This window comes from Homarus americanus, unplaced genomic scaffold, assembly GCF_018991925.1.
Source record: "Homarus americanus isolate GMGI-L3 unplaced genomic scaffold, GMGI_Hamer_2.0 scaffold31983, whole genome shotgun sequence".
Lineage (NCBI taxonomy): Eukaryota > Metazoa > Arthropoda > Malacostraca > Decapoda > Nephropidae > Homarus > Homarus americanus.
In genome coordinates, this window is record NW_024748860.1 from 92,582 (window position 1) to 109,080 (window position 16,499).

General features: G+C 47.9%; 1 protein-coding gene across 2 annotated transcripts in view; it reads left to right on the plus strand.

The window, feature by feature from the left end:
- Positions 1 to 6,491: 6,491 nt before the first annotated feature.
- Positions 6,492 to 16,499, plus strand: part of LOC121853105 (vacuolar protein sorting-associated protein 13C-like) — a gene marked incomplete at its 3' end in the record, with an annotated part of 65,016 nt that continues 55,008 nt past the window's right edge. For both annotated transcript variants that reach the window (XM_042347042.1, XM_042347044.1), the window contains 1 exon segment: positions 6,492 to 6,718.

Below are 16,499 nucleotides of genomic sequence, written 5' to 3' on the forward strand. Positions count from 1 at the left end.
GGTAGGAAAGGTTAAGTTACATTACGTTAGGGTAAGTTAGGGTAATTTAGGTTAGGTTAGGTTAGGTTAGGTTAGGTTAGGTTAGGTTAGGTTAGGTTATTTGGCAGGTGGTGGGAGAGGGGAGTAACACACACACACACACACACACACACACACACACACACACACACTTGCTGCCTCCTCCTTCCTAGATCACCTACTGCCACTCAGACCACCTCCTGCACACTCAGACCACCTACTGCACACTCAGACTACCTGCTGCACACTCAGACCACCTCCTGCCACTCATATTACCTGCTACCACTCAGACCTCTTACCACTCAACCACCTCCTGCCACTCTGTTCACCTCCTGCCACTCAAATCTAATCACCTGCTGCCACTCAGACCTCCTCCTACCACCCAGACCACCTCCTGCCACTCAGACCACCTCCTGCCACTCAGACCACCAGACCACCCCCTGCCACTCATATTACTTGCTGCCACTCAGACCTCTTACCACTCGACCACCTCCTGCCACTCAGTTCACCTCCTGCCACTCAAATCTAATCACCTGCTGCCACTCACACCTCCTCCTACCACTCAGACCACCTCCTGCCACTCAGACCTCTTGCCACTCAGACCACCGGTATTCATAAAAAAATGGTAATGCTGATTAGTAAAACTTTTCTGAATGGCACTGAACACAGTCGGTAATATTTAATAAGTTCGTTTAATGTCCATCAGTGTGTGTGTGTGTAATAATAATAATAATAATAATAATAAACGGTTTATTGAAAAAATTCTGCAGCCCGAAGGCTGAAAATATACATTGGACACAAATGACCCATCACATACATTGGCGGTTCAACAAAAGCCCCCACCAGAGAAAGGTAAAGGAACATACAGTGAACACCCAGACCAATGTAGGTGTTGAACAGCAAACACGCAGTGTAGCAACTCCCTCCCAGATGGTGTTAGGAGGGACCTGATGTGGTGTAGTAATTCCCTCACAGATGGTGTTATGAGGGGCCTCACGTGTAGTAATTCCCTCACAGATGGTGTTATGAGGGGCCTCACGTGGTGTAGTAGTTCCCTCATAGATGGTGTTACGAGGGGCCTCACGTGGTGTAGCAACTCCCCCACAGATGGTGTTATGAGGGGCATCACGTGGTGTACGAATTCCTTCACAGATGGTGTTATGAGGGACCTGACGTGGTGTAGTAATTCCCTCACAGATGGTGTTATGAGGGACCTGACGTGGTGTAGTAATTCCCTCACGGATGGTGTTATGAGGGGCCTGACGTGGTGTAGTAATTCCCTCACAGATGGTGTTATGAGGAGCATCACGCGGTGCAGCAACTCCCTCACAGATGGTGCCATGAGGGACCTGACGTGGTGTAGCAACTCCCTCACAGATGGTGTTATGAGGGACTTGACGTGGTGTAGTAATTCCCTCACAGATGGTGCCACACGAGTGAGGTACGGCCCCAGGCCCCCCCATCGCAGACGGATCAACACATCGCCGGTTGTTGGGTCTCACGGGCCGCCATCACTGGGTACCCGGGACCTCACTGTGTGAAGGTCAACCTGAAAACGACCCCCACTGTTGAGTTGTTCTCTCTGACTCAAGCACCGTTCACCAATGTTCACCTCTGTTCAACACTGGTTCCATTCCTTTCCCAAATGAAATTGTAAATTCTGGCGAGAACCTGTTGATACTCCGGTGGGGAGAAGTGGTTCAGGGGAGGGGGTTGGTATGGGCCAACTTAACAGTTGACCTGGCTGCTCCGAGAGGAGCGCCAGGCACATCTTGACCCTACGGTGGTCAAGGATGTAGTGTGTGTGTGTGTGTGTGTGTGTGTGTGTGTGTGTGTGTGTGTGTGTGTGCGCGCGCGCGCAGGGTGGTGAATGCGTCTAGTGTGGCAAGCACTGCTTGCCCCCTCTCGCTTTCAGCTACCGCCGCTAGCTAGCCCTTGTGGTGAGCAGGGAAACAACTTGCACGTCTTCACCTGCCAGTACACAGCCTCTTCACCATCAAGACTCCTGTTACGCCTCCTTATGGCAACACACGGTAATTGGGTGCCTCGTTGGCCCGGGTTAGACCAGGAGGGGATCTCGGAGCAGCAGTGGGCCCCAGAGGGACGGCGTATAGGCCCACTGGCACGTGGACGCGCCCTGGCGCCTACTAACCATTGCCCCACTGCCTTGCGGATTAACCTTGGTAGATATAAAGCTACGGGAGTAAACCCCGAACGAAAAATCGGGTGGAGCCCCGCATCAAGCAGACATGCTTACAGAGCTCCAACAAGACCCCAATGGCGGAAGAGGTGACCAACATGGAAATCCAACGACTACACTGGTGAATGAAGGCAATGCATGATGGACAGGCTACAAAGGCGAAACCCAAAAAACTGGGCTATCGGCACCCCATTGCAATTCTCCCTCTCTCCAGTCGTTGCAACACTTGCAACGCACAACCATCATCCACATCATCATACTTCTCATCATTATCAAAACCCCTATACCCCCAAAAGTCCAATGGCGATGGACGAGTGGCGACGGAAACATGCAAAGGTAATGCCGGGAGTCTCTAGTCACAACTCTGCACATGGGCGATACAGATAAGATGGTCGTTTATGCACTGGGATCTAGGCAGCAGTGCAATCCGATCCTGTCTGTGAGACTGAGCAGCCCTTTCGAGGATCCGCTCTGCTCACCCCACATGGGGAGGGGGCTAGAAAAGGTGCCCTAAACATAGCCTGGCTAAAGAACCAACCTGACTGGGCAACCGTACCCAGTATGGTCATCCTTATGCGGTCGAAAGCACAATCATAATCACAGATCAAAACAAAAACAAACTATACAACTTCTTATGGTTGCTGCAGGGAATATCAGGACCCTTCTGGTTACTGGCATAAATGAGCGTTCTGAAAGAACTGCCCTTGTGGCAAAAGAGGTATAACATCGACATAGAAGCCATTAGATGAGTCCCTGCTCCCAGACGAGGGCCGACTCACAGAACGGGGGTCTGGCTATACCTTCTTCTGGAAGGGTAAGCCTGCTGCGGAGAGAGAAACCACATTAATGGAGTTGGCATTGCCATACGCCAAGGCACCCTACATAGGCTAACTGAAATGCCTATTGGGATCAACGAACGCCTTTTGACGTTTCGAATCCCACTGAATCACTCACGTCATGCCTTTTTCATCAGTGCATACACCCCAATACTGGATGCAGAGGATGACAACAAGGAGGCCTTTTATGCCGACCTTGACAGAGTGCTAACCTCTATCCCAGAGAAGATAAGGTTGTGCTCCTTGGTGACTTCAATGTCAGAGTTGGCAGATATGCTGACATTTGGCATGTATCAAAGAGAGAAATGGACTAGGCAAGTGTAATCCCAATGGCCTACTCCTCCTCAGCAAGTGTGCTGCACACAACCTCACTATCACCAATACCTTGTATAGGCAGGCCGACAAGTTCAAGGGTTCGTGGCAACACCCACGATGCAAACACTGGCATTTCATTGACTACATTATTGTCAGAGAAAGAGATCGCCGAGATGTCCTCATCACCCGAGCCATACTTGGCTCAGACCACTGCAACCCTGATCATCGGCTCGTCAGAGCCAAGTTCTCACTTCACGTCGCCCCAAAACGGCGAAGGCAACAAGCCTCCAGAAGAGGTTTTAACACTAAACGTCTGGAGGATCCAGCAGTAACACATACCTTCAGAGAGTAGCTCAAACATGGGCTGATAAACAGCCCAACAATAAACAACCCAAATTCCAGTGTTGAATGGGGTATTCTCGACAACTGTCATGACAAAAACCTGCAGAGAGACCCTAGGCCAGATCGAAAGAATATACCAGGACTGGTTTGATGAAAATGGCCCGGAAATCAATGTACTCGTCAATGATAAACGTGCTTCTTTAACTGACTGGCAGAACACCCCTCAGTCTCGAACCAAAGCTGATACCTTCCACACGAAGAAAGTGTCAGCCAGTGGGAACTTCGCAATCTAAAGAACGACTGATTTAAAAATAAAGCATGTGAAAATTAAAAACTTACAGAACACAAGATATGCGAATTTTTCAATTCCACGAAAACAGTTTATGGGCCAAACACTCATGGCGCAGGCTCTCTCTGCTCATCTGACGATAACTTCCTAATTAAAGACGAAGAAGGCATCCTTCAGCCGTTTTGGCTGCCCACCAAAATTCATTGCCATTGTGAGGCAGTGTCCTGCACAATGGCACCCAGTCTGAGTTCTTCCCCATTCAAATGGGTGTAAAACAAGGATGTGTACTGGCACCAATTCTCTTTTCCATTTTCTTGGCTGCTTTCCTTACTCGTGCCAGTTTCAATTTAGCCGGCGGGGTGGACATCCAGTACCTGATGAAGGGTCTTTTTAACATAAGATGACTTCAGGGAAGAACAAAAGTATCTGCAGCTTCCATTACTGAACTTCAGTATGCAGACGACCTCACCCTTGTCGCTCACACTGAATGCGACCTACAGGAGATCCTGAACACCTACGCAGATACTTATGCACACTTCGTCCTTGAGGTGAATGTACAGTACCTAAGACTTCTTTCAGCCTGCCCCTGGTTCAGCCACACCTCCACCATCCATCCAGCTTATTGGTACTACCCTCTCTAATTTTACCCACTTTCAGTATCTCGGCTCCCACCAGTCCACCACCGCTGATATCGATGAAGAGATTCAACATCGGATCGTATGTGCATCTCGAGCCTTTGGCAGACTCCATATACCCGTGTCTTCAGCTGTAGGGAGCTTAAATTATCTACAAAGTTGCACGTATATCGAGCAGTGGTCCTTTGCACCCTGCAATTTGGCAGCGAGACATGGGTTACCTACAGGAGGCGCCTCAATACACTCGAAAACTTTCACCAATGTAGTCTACGTTCCATCCTCCGACTTCACAGCAAAGACAAGAGAACAAATGCCAGTATTCTTGCTGACACCAACTGTAGGAGCATCGAGGCTACCATTATCCATGAACATCTACGTTGGACTGGCCATGTTACCTGCATGGACGACAGTACACTGCCAAAGCAGCTACTTTACAGTCACCTAACGAATAGTAAACGTAACGCCGGCGGGCAACTGAAAAGGTATAAGGATAGTCTTAAGACAAACCTGAAAAAGTGCCAAATCGACCCCCTTCACCTGGGAGACGATTACTACACACCGCAAAGCTCGGAGGCGCACCACACGAGGTGTCAGTACTTTCGAGTTAGCCCGACTGCATACCGAGGTCGTCAAGTGCCAACGCCGGAGAGACGCTGCCGCCGCCCCTCCCGCACTAGATGTAGCCCTCCACACGTGCAAAATCTGTGGACGACGCTGCCAGTGACGTATTTGCCTCTCTAGTCACCTGAGAGCTCACCAACGAAGGTACCTCCCTCATAACTTATATCATTGTCTCATAGCTGGATGATCGTTTTACTCGATTCCGAATGACAGCAAAGTAGTAGTACAGTACTGTGTGGGTGTATCTGGGTGAGGGATGCGGGGCTGTGCGGTGGGGTGGATGCGGGGCTGTGCGTGGGGGGTACGTATGTGGGTGTGTGTGGAGGGGGAGTTATGTGTGTTTGTAGATGTGTGTGTGTGCGTTTTGTAGGTGTGTGTGTGTGTGCTTATAAGCTGACATAACAAGTACTTGCCTGCGTTCAGTCATACGTTCATATTCCTCAACAACCCTGTCTGTACACGCACATACTCATTAGCTCCGCATTACATTATTTCTTTTAAACACATGTCAATGTTCCCACGATAACTTCCGCTTGTATATAGTTCCTTTATGAAGACCCAGGGCAAAACCCCTTGTTGTGTGATATACTGTATGATGGAATTTGTAGTCATCTTATCTGGGATGGGCAGAAAACAGCTTTGAGATACGTAGGAATTATTTATTATTTTTGGTCTCTGTCATAAATTTAAAGACAAGGAGATAATATGAATGATTTAGGTGGATAAGGGTTGTGTTATGTCATATGTAAACAAGTGGCGTTGTTGACGGTTTTCCCCTGAGACAGTAAACAGAGAGCCACGTTCTGCAGGCGACACCGCTCAGCTGACTTTCCGATCAATGAGCTCCCACAATGCACCGCAAGCCGCCCACACCCTAACTCTCACGGACCTGGAGTCTATGTTTGCGTATATCAAATATCTCAAGGAAATTAGAGTTTCTGCTTTTAATTTGGTCAATATATGGTGAATATGATTTAGTTGATAGTTAAGATGGTAGTGTAGTGAATTTTATATAGAATAATAAGGCATAAATGACGCTGTAAACTCATACTTCCAGACCACTAGATAAGAACGTACAAGAAACGGGTTTACATTATTTTATCTTGTATAGTATCGTCCATATTATTAATTGGATTGAATATTTAGTTTCCATACACATTGTTAGCTTTTATATTGAATTTTCCACCAACTACAATAAATACTAGTTGACAACCGCGCACAGTGGCAATCGCAACACGGTCGCCGGAGGGAGACGCTGGACTGTAGTCATCTTCCTCCGTTATTTACAATATTCCAGTGTACTTGCCCTGCCAGTCAGCACTAGGGCCAAGAAGGTAGTTTCTCAGGACGTTCCATACCATTGAGCTACGATAGATGCTCAGTTAAAGCTAAGATTACGTGAGTGAAGCCTGGTCTTGACGGTGTGACGGAGTGTAGTAACAGCTGCTCTGACTGTAGACGGGTAAGTGTGACAATCCCTGTGCTGCAATGTTCCTCTCACATTCTCCCCATCTGTTGCCCGTTTTTTTAACATTAATACACCAGTTAATGACTTAATGAATATAAACAGTCATGTTAGAGGCTAAAGACAGTCGCCTGGTATTGATTTCTCTAGTAAGTAACGCCTGTATGATCAATAACGTAGTAGAGTGTGGTGTGGAGTGTGTTACTGCTGGTCTTGCAACACTAGCCATCACTGCCTGTTGCCTCACCATCACCTTGGCTCTCTAATGAGTGTTTACTGTTGCTATAAATGGATGAACCACGACTGGCCACATATACCACTGGTGGCGGGGGCGGCAGGGTGAACCAGTAAGGAGGTCAGGTGCGGTGAGGACGTCAGGTCATGTTGGTGTTGAAGTTGTATTTTCCCACCGACCAAAAGCGATATGTTTTTATGCTGAAGGTTGTTGACAGTGATGAGTGAAGGTTGTTTTGTGTTTGTTGTAGGTTGTGTGAATATGTGCCAGGGGGGGGAGGAAGAGTGAGATGTTGACTGTGTGTAATGTATCTATGACTCATGGCAGTTCCCACCCAAATATTCTCTATATCCTCCTGGTCCCTTATTGTCATTAGTGCTTGAGGATTTTGTTCTTTGTATCCATAATTATACATTTCTTCAGACTTTTGGGGAAATTTAAAATTGTGATTGTTCCCAGTTGATGCAGACATTGTGACTTCAGCTAGAGAAAATCATTTGTTTCTCCCGCAAGTTCTCAACCAAATTCATTTATATATTTATCGTAGTGTAATATGTGTATGTCAAGTTAGAAACGTTTGTTTGTTGTGGCTTTTAAGGTGGCAGGTCGTAAACATTTATTTAAGGTGGGAACAGCTTGTGACTGACACACCACTAACTCTAATCCTGACAGGTCTGCGGACTGAAACAATCACTTTGGCCACTGTCAAATGTTTTTTTCAAGGTTTAAATATCATCTTAGGCCAGAAATTATTTATACTGTATCTTGCGGGTGTGAGCACTCGGTCATTACAGCTCCAAGTCTCAGCAAAGCCCCTAACTTGCCCTGTATTTATACTTGGAAATCTGAAACGGTTCTTGAAGACAAATATTTTTTCTTCAACATTCACAAATATGGAGATTGGTAACATGAAGATATACTCTCCAAAACAAGTCGGTATTCCACTTCGTTTTTGCCAGCTGGGTAACTTTTGAGTGGTGGCCCCGGGGTGCATGGCGCCTGTTTCACTTGGGGAGTAAAAATAGGTCGTTACTTATTAATCCCACGTTGGTTGAGAGAGCGGTGGTCCGGTCGGCTCCTCCACCTCAGTACTTCATCTCTTGTTATTCCCACTACTTGTGTTTCTCCATCATGTATTTCTATTTTAGTTTTTTCCTGCCTTTCCTGTCCACGATCATTTCTCTTGTTTTCCTCACACTACTCTCCTGTCTGGTCCTCACTAACATCTCGCAGCCGTATATCTAAGGGTAGATTCTTTTACCGTTTCCATAATCTTCCTCCTCCCCCCCCCCCTCATAGGTTCAATATCTTCAGATAAGTTTCATGGTGACCTCGTCGATTCGTATTAACATTAACAGAAAGCCGATTTTGTTTTGTTTTATTTTATTGGGTCAAAATTCGTACATTCATACGTATAATAAACAGTTACTGAGGATAACACAAAAGTATTAAAACCGCGTATTTCCGATGTGGTTCTCACTCATTAACCCGAGTTGCCTCCACGATGACGCTGACCGAGGAGGTTTAGACAAACTCCCGCCTAGCAAAATCACATTACAGATTTCTTGAGGCATTTTACCACGAAATAAAATTTTATCACCAGAATAATTGTAATGGACAAGACACCATTTTTTTTTGCCAAGTCCTAATACCTTATGTGGTAATGATAGGTAACCTAACTTAGATAAGGATAGGTTAGGTGGTAGGTTGTCGCTCTACAGTTAAAGGACAGTGAGTCGCTGTCATATTATACAGTGCTGTATGTTGTTTGGCACACAGGATGTGATTGGTCACTCTTGATAACAGTTATATTTCATAGTCTTTAATTATTGGTGGACTCGTGTAATTCCTAGTCTTGCTGTGCGCTCAGAGACCTTAGATGTTGAAGGACAGTAATAGCATTAAAATGTGAATTACCGTCTGTCTCTACGGTCTTCGCCCGGAGTTTTAATCACCCTCTTCCGTTGACGGTAGTCGTCGTGTTTACAACCAGACTTAAAAAAATGACTCACGGAGGACACCGTACTACAGTGATTGACAGGGAGGTGTAGAGGTAAAATTAACTTATAATATTGGGATTAGTTAATTTTACCGCCACACCGCCAAGCACTATGTTGAAGCTTCCTTCGTGACTCAATTTCTTTTAAAGTCTTGTGGTAAACACAGCGAAGAGGTCGATTAAAACTGCGGGCGTCAGTATGTTTGTCTTGGTTTATTAATATTCATAATATATAACTGTGACTATAAGCTTGTTCAACTTGTATTATGACGTGATCAGAGTACCGTCCTCATTTTTAATGGTTAGTGACCACAGTCCTCCACTCTAAACATTCTCAGGCTGTTTTTACCAATCCTCCAAGGCTTTGTATCTCTCAGGGGACCCAGTTTTTAATATCACTCATCCTTCTCAGTCTCTGCCCTTCCCCTGACCCTCCTACCCTCAACTTTGCCCCTTAATATTGCTCTTATTATTTCCTCATCCTTAATTATATGACCAAAGTATCTCGTATTTTTTTTTTTTGTACATTTCAAATATTTATCTTGAAGTTTTGCTAATATTAGTGTTTATTCTTAGCATTCGCTTATAACAACACATTTAAAAGGCCTGAAAGTGTCCACGCTTCTGACCTGTACATCAGTCCCTACCATATAAAGCCTTTCAGCAGCCTTTTTCTCAAATTAAAGTTAGTGTCTCTTTCCACTGTGTCTTTTAGATTATTAAATGCTGTTTTTGCCTGATCTATTCTTGTTATAATGTCTTCCATACATCCACCATCACAGTTAATGTTACTTCCCAGATACACAACATTTTCCACTTGTTAAGTTCCCTGTTGCCAACCATAATCTTTATTTTAGGTTTTATCTCCAATTTGTAAACAACCATTACTTTCGTCTTCACAGCATTAACTCTTAACCCATATTCCTCACCTTTTTCCACTAATCTGTTAACCAGTTTTTATAACGCCTCTTCACTATCCATAATAAGAGAAGTATCATCTACATAGCGTTTATTTGATATTACTTTACCATTAACTTTTAGTCTTCATCGTCACTTATAACTTCTCTCATTAAGAATTCTGAATATATATAATACAAAGTTGGAGATAGAACACAGCCTTGCCTTAACTACGAACCAATTAGTTAGTTCATTATTTACTAACACTGCAGCCTCCTGTTGTCAGGAAAGATTCTTTAAAATTCTAATATATCCTTCATTAATGCCTATTTTGTCCAAGATCTCTATACGTTTATTGTGCTTTATTTTATTTAAAGTTTTTTTGATATCAAGAAGACAGATGTACAAATTTCTCTAGACCTCTAAAGCCTTTTCACTCAAACTTTCTAGATCCATTTGGCTCTTCAGATAACTCACTTTCTATTCTAAACTTTATTCTACTTAAAATTATGTTTAATAAAACTTTGCAGGCATGACTTATTAAGCTTATTGTTCTAAACTGGACGCACTCGAAAGCTCCCTGATTTTTAGGTAATAATACAAATTCTGATTTTTGTTTTTAATCACTGGGTAAGATCTCAAACATCTTATTTCTTGCCCATTTGTTTTATAAATTCTGCTGCCTCAACTTGTTTCCAGAATTGGTAGTTCGATCTTTATTTCCTTTTCGTTCCTCACCTTTATCCTTATTATAAGTTCCTCTATGTAATCTGCCTCAAACAGGATCTTATTGTCTTTGCAGGTAAATTAAAAAAAAAGTTATCTCTTGACTGGGGTGAATGAACGATCTTTTTACGTCGTCTTGACTGAATTTCGAGGCGGTGTTGGTATCGTAGCCTATTGGGTGAGCCTGTTGAGGAAGAGTACGGGGATTAAACGTACACACACACACACACACACACACACACACACACACACTAGACCAACCTCTACACCACCATGATGAAACAAGACAATCCAACTCTTCACTTCTCGCAGACAAACTTTTTTTACATATTGTTTACTGTATTAATGCTTTTTGCTCTCTCTTTCCCTTCTATGCCTTTCCCATCATCAGTTTTTCCGTTTCCCATCATCAGTTTTTCTGTTTCCCATCATCAGTTTTTCCGTTTTCCCTTATTTTATTATCACCGTCTAACTTCCTATCATCTTCTCAATCATCAGTATATTTCCTTTACTACTTTTACCATATTATCATTATCTCTCTATTTCCTTTTCTCGTTATCCAGTTATTTCTCCATAGTTACCCATTCATCAATACTTCCTCGTCTCTTATTAGCTTTACCTTTCTTCATATCCTCCCTATTATCTTTTTATCACCCTCTCCCTTTTCGCTGTCACAAGTGGTCAAGTTATAGAGAAAAGTATACAAAAGAATTCTCACAATATTTCACTTTTATTTTTGTCCTGACTTAATATATATTTTCCTCATTATAAAACTATATATACTCTATATATCCTCCACCCTATACCCGTCTTTTTCTCCACTTGTTATATATCATCAAGTATATAAGGGTATAGATTATATTACACGTTATATTATCTTTCAAAGTTTAAGAACAAAGACGTCATTAATAAGATAAATATAAACATCATTATTTGAGGTCCATACATTCCATTATGGTAATCAAAGGTGTTAATTATACAGTACTTTCGCTAATTAATTATACAGTACATTCACTATTTAATGATACAATAGATACATTATATTTACAATTATTTTATGGCAATCGTTTTTGTATTATTATAACTTTAGTAGTTGTTGAGTTTCTGGACAGGGAAAGGTTGTGATGATACAAGAAGGAGAATTATAGAGAAATGTTGTAAATATTACCCGGAATAACTTGTGGTTGTGAGTGTTATACCATCTGGGACTTAAGATGTACTGTAGTAGGGCTTTAGAGGCAAGGGTCACCACCACCACCAGTAGAGCTCTAGAGGCAAGGTCACCACCACCACCAGTAGAGCTCTAGAGGCAAGGGTCACCACCACCACCAGTAGAGCTCTAGAGGCAAGGGTCACCACCACCACTGGTAGAGGCTAGAGGCAAGGGTCACCACCACCACCAGTAGAGCTCTAGAGGCAAGGGTCACCACCACCACCAGTAGAGCTCTAGAGGCAAGGGTCACCACCACCACCAGTAGAGCTCTAGAGGTAAGGGTCACTCACCACCAGTAGGAGCCTCTAGAGGCAAGGGTCACCACCACCACTGGTAGAGCTCTAGGAGGCAAGGTCACACACTCACCAGTAGAGCTCTAGAGGCAAGGGTCACCACTACTCACCAGTAGCCTCAGAGGCAAGGTCACCACCACCACCAGTAGAGTTTGAGGAGGCAAGGTCACCACTCACCACCAGTAGAGCCTAGAGGTAAGGGTCACTAATTGGCCTCACCAGAGCCTCTAGGAGGCGGGTCACCACCACCACCAGTAGAGCCTAGGAGGCAAGGGTCACCACCACCACCAGTAGAGCCTCTAGAGGCAAGGGTCACCACCCACCACCAGCAGAGCTCTAGAGGCAAGGGTCACCACCACCACCAGTAGAGCTCTAGAGGCAAGGGTCACCACCACCACCAGTAGAGCTCTAGAGGCAAGGGTCACCACCACCAGTAGAGCTCTAGAGGCAAGGGTCACCACCACCACTAGTAGAGCTCTAGAGGCAAGGGTCACCACCACCACCAGTAGAGCTCTAGAGGCAAGGTCACCACCACCACCATTAGAGCTCTGGAGGCAAGGGTCATCACCACCACCAGTAGAGCTCTAGGGCAAGGTCATCACCACCACTACCAGTAGGTTCTGGAGGCAGGGTTCACCACCACCACCACCAGTAGAGCCTCTAGAGGCAAGGGTCACCACCACCACCAGTAGGCTCTAAGGCAAGGGTCATCCACCACCAGTAGAGCTCTAGAGGCAGGGGTCACCACACCACCAGTAGAGGCTCTAGAGGCAAGGGTCACCACCACCACCAGTAGAGCTCTGGAGGCAAGGGTCACCACCACCAGTAGAGCTCTGAGGCAAAGGTCACCACCACCACCAGTAGAGCTCTAGAGGCAAGGGTCATCACCACCACCAGTAGAGCTCTAGAGGCAAGGTCATCACCACCACTACCAGTAGAGCTCTGGAGGCAAGGGTCACCACCACCACCACCAGTAGAGCTCTGAGGGCAAGGGTCACCACCACCATCAGTGAAGCTCTAGAGCAAGGGTCACCACCACCACCAGTAGAGCTCTAGAGAGGGGGTCCACCACCACCACCAGTAGGGGTTCTAGGGGCAGGGTCCACCAGTAGAGCTCCTAGAGGCAAGGTCACCACCACCAGTAGAGCTCTGGAGGCAGGTCACCACCACCACCAGTAGAGCTCTAGAGGCAAGGGTCCACCCAGTAGAGCTCTGAGGCAGTCACCACCACCAGTAGAGCTCTGGGGGCAAGGGTCACCACCACCACCAGTAGAGCTCTGGAGCAGGGTCACCACCACCAGTAGAGCTCTAGAGGCAAGGGTCACCACCACCACCAGTGAGAGCTCTGAGAAGAGGTCACCACCACCAGTAGAGCTCTAGAGGCAAGGGTCACCACCACCACCAGTAGAGCTCTGAGGCAGGGTCATCACCACCACTCAGTGGGCTCTAGGGGCAAGGGTCACCACCACTACCAGTAGAGCTCTGGAGGCAGCGGTCACCACCACCACCACCAGTAGAGCTCTAGACAAGGGGTCACCACCACCATCCAGTAGAGCTCTGAGGCTGGTCACCACCACCACCAGTAGAGCTCTAGAGGAAGGGTCACCACCACCACCACCAGTAGAGCTCTGGAGGCAAGGTCCACCACCACCAGTAGAGGCTCTAGAGGCAGGGTCACCACCACCATTAGAGCTCTGGAGGCAAGGGTCCCCACCACCAGTAGAGCTCTAGAGGCAAGGGTCACCACCACCAGTAGAGCTCTAGAGGCAAGGGTCACCACCACCAGTGGGGAGCTCCTGGGGCCAGGGTCACCACCACCGTAGAGGCTCTGGGGCAGGGCCACCACCACCAGTGGGGCTCTGGGGCAAGGGTCCTGCATTGGGAGGCTCTAGAGGCAAGGGTCACCACCACCAGTAGGGCTCTGGAGGCAGGGTCACCACCACCACAGTGAGCTCTGGAGGCAAGGGTCACCACCACCAAGAGGCTCTAGAGGCAAGACCACCACCACCAGTGAGGCTCTAGAGGCAAGGGTCACCACCACCACAAGTGGAGGCTCTGGGGGCCAAGGTCCACCACACCAGTAGGGCTCTGGGGGCAAGGGTCACCACCACCAGTGAGGTCTAGGAGGCAAGGTCACCACCACCAGTAGGCTCTGGAGCCAAGGTCACCAGTGAGAGCTCTAGAGGCAAGGGTCACCACCACCACAAGTAGAGCTCTAGAGGCAAGGGTCACCACCACCAGTAGAGCTCTGGGGCAAGGGTCACCACCACCCCAGTAGAGCTCTGGGGCAGGTCACCACCACCAGTAGAGCTCTAGGGGTAAGGGTCACCACCACCACCAGTAGAGCTCTGAGAGCAAGGGTCACCACCACCACCAGTAGAGCTCTGGGGCAAGGGTCCCACCACCAGTGAGGCTCTGGAGGCAAGTCACCACCACCACTAGAGCTCTAGAAGCAGGGTCCCACCACCATCAGTAGAGCTCAAGCAAGGTCACCACCACCACCAGTAGAGCTCTAGGGGGCAGGGTCACCACCACCACCAGTAGAGCTCTAGAGGCAAGGGTCACCACCACCACTAGAGCTCTAGAGGCAAGGGTCACCACCACCACCAGTAGAGGCTCTGGAGGCAAGGGTCACCACCACCACTAGAGCTCTGAGGCAAGGTCACCACCACCACCAGTAGAGCTCTAGAGGCAGGGTCACCACCACCAGTGAGCTCTAGAGGCAAGGGTCACCACCACCACTGGTAGGCTCTGGGGCAGGGTCACCACCACCAGTAGAGCTCTAGAGAGAAGGGTCACCACCACCAGTAGAGCTCTAGAGGCAAGGGTCACCACCACCACCAGTAGAGCTCTGGAGGCAGAGGTACCACCACCACCAGTAGAGCCTCTAGGGGCAAGGTCACCACCACCCTAGAGCTCTGGAGGCAAGGGTCACCACCACCACCAGTGAGCTCTGGAGGCAAGGTCACCACCACCACCAGTAGAGCTCTAGAGGCAGGGTCACCACCACCACCAGTGAGCTCTGGGGCAAGGTCACCACCACCAGTAGAGGCTCTAGAGGCAAGGGTCACCACCACCTGGAGCTCCAGGGTCCACCACCACCAGTGAGCTCAGAGGCAGGGTCACCATCACCACAGTAGAGCTCTAGAGGCAAGGGTCACCACCACCACCAGTAGAGCTCTAGAGGCAGGGTCATCACCACCAGTGAGAGCTCTGGGGCAAGGTCACCACCACCACCAGTGAGCTCTAGAGGCAAGGGTCACCACCACCAGTAGAGCTCTGGGGGCAGGGGTCACCACCACCCAGTAGAGCTCTAGAGGCAAGGGTCACCATACCATAGAGGCTCTGGGGGCAAGGTCACCACCACCACTAGGCTCTGGAGCAAGGGTCACCACCACCAGTGAGCTCTGGAGGCAAGGGTGCCACCACCACCAGTGGAGGCTCTGAGAGGCAAGGGTCACCACCACCACCAGTGAGCTCTGGGAGTGAGGTCACCACCACCACCAGTAGAGCTCTGGAGGCAAGGGTCACCACCACCACTGGAGCTCTGGAGGCAAGGTCACCACCACCAGTGGAGAGCTCTGGGAGGCAAGGGTACCACCACTCAGAGCTCTGGGGAGGGTCACCACCACCACCAGTGGAGCTCTGGGGCAGGGTCACCACCACCACCTGAGAGCTCTGAGAGAGGGTCACCACCACCAGTGAGGCTCTAGGCCAGGGTCACCACCACCAGTGAGGCTCTAGAGGCAAGGGTCACCACCACCACCGGTAGAGCTCTGGGGGCAGGTCACCACCACCAGTAGAGCTCTAGGGGCAGGGTCACCACCACCACCAGTAGAGCTCTAGAGGCAGGGTCACCACCACCACCAGTAGGGGCTCTAGAGGCAAGGGTCACCACCACCACTAGAGCTCTGGAGGCAAGGGTCACCACCACCACCAGAGTAGGCTCTGGGGCAGGTCACCATCACCACCAGTAGAGCTCGAGGCAGGGTCACCACCACCACCAGTAGAGCTCTGGAGGCCAGGGTCACCACCACCACCAGTGGGCTCTGGGCAAGGTCACCACCACCACCAGTAGAGCTCTGGGGCAAGGGTCACCACCACCAGTAGAGCTCAGGGCAAGGGTCACCACCACCACCAGTAGAGCTCTAGAGGCAAGGGTCACCACCACCACCAGTAGAGCTCTAGAGGCAAGGTCACCACCACCACCATTAGAGCTCTGGAGGCAGCGCTCCTGGGAAATCAGGAACCAAGAATTTATGATGAATATGCAATTTATAAATGACAAAAAATATAGTAATATTAGTACAAAAAAGTTATCGGAGGGAAATATCTTAAAATTTTATCTGACTGAAGAAATATATTTCTTCCTGGCCATTTTATTCTTCATTCTACTTAACATCAACCAACAAGAT